Below are 4,476 nucleotides of genomic sequence, written 5' to 3' on the forward strand. Positions count from 1 at the left end.
AAGAAATAATTTGGAGAATCTACTAAACAATCTCTACCAACTGCCACTGAATCTCACTCACCTTCTGATCAGACAACAAGTTAACAACAATTTGTGAATCTGCCTCACAGATCACCTTCCTAAAACCCCACACCAAAGCTCGCTCAAGTGCATAAAGAATCACAAGACCCTCCATAAAATTATTAGACTGACACCCTTTATTCATCGAAAAGAAGAAAACAACCTCCCCCCTGCTATTCCTGCCAACACCCCTATACTAGTAGGGCCTGGATTGCCGCTAGATGAGCCATCAGTGTTAATCTTGATATACTCATCTTGAGGGGGAATCCACCTTCCAACCCTTTGCACCTTCTTCATAGCCCATCTACCTTTCTTGACACAAGTAGAGTTCGAAGACAACTCCTACAAGCCAAGCCTACTCACTATATCCGCCTCATCTCTACCCAACGGGAAATTCACCTCACATTTAGCTTCCACTGTCTCCTGAATCATAGCAATGATCCTATTCCAAACTTGTTGAATAAACAGTTTGGCCTCCTGAAAGATCCTCCTATTCCTTTCGAGCCAGATCTGCCACATAATGAAGATGGGCCCAATATACCAGACCATCTGGAGGAGGGAGGACGGAATAAGAGGTTTGCCCAAACTGCTCCAAAACTCCACTAGGGAGTCCACATGGACACAAGGATGCTTCCACACCCCCCACCAATAGTGCCAGATAAGCATAGAGAAGGGGCATCTAAAGAACAGGTGTGAGGAGTCTTCCTCTCCGTTACTACATAAAACATAGATAGAAGGCCCCAAGAATCCCTGCTTGTGGATGTTGTCCCAAGTTAGACATCTATTCCAAGCCAAAGTCCAGGCAAAGCAATTACACTTCGGCCAAGAAGCATTATTCCACACCTGTTTCCACCAGTTCACTTCTCCTCCCTCAAGTCTTTGACTCAATAATTCCTGGTAACCACTAGCCACATAAAAAATGCCCTTAGGATTTGGAGACCAAGCAAGCCCATCCCTGCCCTTAAGGGAGATACAGTGTCTTTTCGCCAAAATGCCCTGCAAATCTGCACACTCATCCACCATCCCAACCACCAGCCATTCATTAGGAGTCTTCCACTACTCCAAGTCCGGCCTACCCCACCTATAGACAACCTTAAAGTCACTCACCCTTGACCATCCCGCTTCCAAGAACCTCTGGCCCAGGTTTCCAAGGTTAGGAAACTGATAAAGGATGAGAGGGTATCCATTCCAAGAATCATTCCAGAAAAGAACCTCTTCCCCCCTTCTATAGATCCTAAGAAGCACTGCCTTAATGAGATAAGCCCCCCTCTTGAGAGTGTACTAGATCGATGAGCCCTTTCCTTCAAGTGGATATCTGGGGATTTCCTCCACTGGAATCCTCTACATATATTTGTTGGCCAAAATCCTGGCCCAGCCTCAGTCTTGTTCAACACACCACCTCTAGTACAATTTAGCAGCAAGTGCTTCCCCAAAAAGAATAGATTGCCTTAACCCAAGCCCCCCGGACTGCTTCAGGCTACATACTAGGTCCTAGTTGACCAGACTCCATTTGGAAGAGGTGAGAATACCAGCCCATAATATTTTTCTAGCTAGAGAGTCCAAACCCTTCAAGAACCACTTAGGAGCCACTTGAAGCATACATCGATAGATCGGAAGAGCCTGAACCACCGACTGAATCAGTAGAACCCTCCCCGCAAAGGATAACCATCTATGAGTCCATTGCTCAACCTTGGAGCAGAATTTATCCAAGATCCCCTGCCATGACTCCCTAGGGGGGTTACCAGGAGAAATAGGAATACCCAAGTACATCTGGGGCAGGGAGCCAACTTGGAATCTCAAGATAAGAGCAATCCTCCTCTGAAGAGACTTAGGAGTGTTGAAAAAGAGGATGGAAGATTTATCCTCATTGATCATCTGGCCAGATGCTGCAAGATAAACATCCAGGACCTTACGCAGATTTGAAGCTTCGTTGATCCTAGCAAGTCCCATAAGGGTTGTATCATCCACAAACTATAGGTGAGACTGTGGCTGCAAGTCATTATCCCATCTCCAACCCCGAATAGAACCCCGACCCACATTATGCTTAATTAGCCTCCCTAGACCCTCAGCAAGAAGAATGAATAAATAAGGGGATAGAGGATCTCCCTGGCAGAGACCCCTAGAAGCACCAAACAGCTCAGTGTGGTCTCCATTGATAAGCACAGAGAAAGAGGTGAATGTAACACAACTCATAACCCACTGGATCCACTGGTTCACAAAACCAAAAGCCCTAAGGATCTTCTGAAGGAAGGACCATCGAACTCTATCATATGCCTTAGCCATATCCATCTTGATAAACATAGCTTTTTCCTTGGAGGTTGCCATAGAATGAATGGTCTTTGTAGCAATGACTACCCCATCAAAAATTTGGCACCCTTCCACAAACCCACTCTGCTCCTCAGAAATAACATTCCCCAAGCACTTCTTCAATCTATCCGCTATCATCTTAGAGATGATCTTATAAATCACATTGCAAAGGGAGATTAGGCGGAAGTGGCCTAACCGGTCGGCCCCTGCACACTTGGGGATTAAGGCAATGAAGGTCGCATTCAATGCCCTAAGCATCTGTTTATTCCTCTAGGAGTCTTGGACTACTTCCAATAAATCCAGTTTAATTATATCCCAGAACTCTTGAAAGAACTCAACCAGGAACCCATCCGGTCCAGGAGCCTTTCCTTTCCTCTTGTGGAAGACAATCCTCTCAAGTTATTCTAGTAAAATAGGACACAAAAGCTGCTAATTCATCTCCCTCGAGACAAGAGAAGGGATGCAATCCAGAACCAGATTCTCCTCCACTGTTTCCTCCTGAGAGTCCTCCCTAAAGAGGGACTGGAAAAAATGGAGAGACTCCCTAGACATCTCTTGCAAGGATAAGCACTCCTCACCTCTGTCACTAACTAGAATAGGAATGGAATTTCTGTGTCTTCTTGCTTTCACTGAGTTGAAGAAGAAAGCAGTGTTCATGTCCCCCTCCTTCAGCCAATCAATACGAGCTCTTTGCTTCCAATATATTTCTTCTTGAGTCTCCCATTCCTCTACCACCTTGACCACCCTGTCTTCCTCTCTGAGTAGTTCCTCAGACAACCCATGCTCCCTAATTTCACTGGTGATCTCATTCAGTGCAATTTGAGCAGCTTTCTTCTCATGAAAAATGTTCCCGAAACCTTGACGGTTCCACTGCTTAAGCTGAAGCTTAACAAATTGCAGCTGCTTGGCAAAAGAGTACATGGTAGTGCCAAAGGCCGGTCTCCCTTTCCTCCACTAGTTCGCAACAAGAGCCTACAAAGAAGGGTCCCGAAGCCACATAAGTTGGAATTTGAATAAAGGCGAACGAACTACCCGAGCCGAAGATGAAACCAGCTTGATGGGCCAGTGATCCGACCCTCTCTAGTCAAGAATCTCAGAACTTCTGGACCACCCCCCTCCGATCCAAAAATAGGAAACCAGAAAGTGATCCAATCGTTCAACAATCCAATTCTCTCCCACCCTCCTGTTGTTCCAAGTGAACAAGCCATTGCTAGGCTTGACATCAACTAGTTGTAGCAAGGAGATACTATCCTGGAAAAGGAAAGAAGAAGGTTCCAACCGCATTACGCCCCCCTTCTTATCACTCAACTCTAGGATGGCATTGAAGTCTCCTTCCATAATCCATGGATGAAAAGGGGCCAACCTTTGCATACCTGAAACATGTGACCATAACCTTTGCTTACCTTGAAAATCAGTGGGAGCATAGATATTCGAAAACAAGATGAATTCCCCAGTCTCAAGACTAGACATCACCCCGGATAATGAGGATCTGGAGGCAACCCACTAGACAGGGCGGATCCTTAAAGGGTTCCAAAGACAGGCCACCCCTCTCGAGGAACCAGTTGCCCCAACACACTGACACTCACCTCGCCCCCACAGCTTTGGCACGAGACCCATAATACTCTCCACTGAAATTTTAGTTTCTTGCAAGAAAAGGACATCAGGTGAGTGATTCCTAATCAAATCCTGAACAAATTTTTGTCTAGGGCCATTTTTCAAGCCCCTTACATTCCATGAGAGCACAATCATTTAGGAGGGTTGGAAAAGTGCGAATCCAAAGTCTTCACTGACCCTGACTCAACCAAGTTCTCCCCCATCAATTTGATCTTATCCAAATCCTTCTTTCTGCCAACCTTTGAGCTCTTCTCTGAAGCATTTGTCTTAATATCTCTCAGGTGTAGACCCAAGTGAACGATTGACTTATTACTTTTAGCCCCAACCAGTTCCAATTTCGAAGCTATCAGAGAATCCTCCCCCTCAGCCTGGTTCACCTCAATACCAGGAGCTAGGCCCAAATGAACCCCTAATATCTGGTCCATCTCCATCTGCTAGCTTCCAACCACTAGCAAGGCCTGGGAAGATTCCTCCATTACACTTTCCAACACCCCT

Source organism: Cryptomeria japonica, chromosome 5 (assembly GCF_030272615.1).
Source record: "Cryptomeria japonica chromosome 5, Sugi_1.0, whole genome shotgun sequence".
NCBI lineage: Eukaryota > Viridiplantae > Streptophyta > Pinopsida > Cupressales > Cupressaceae > Cryptomeria > Cryptomeria japonica.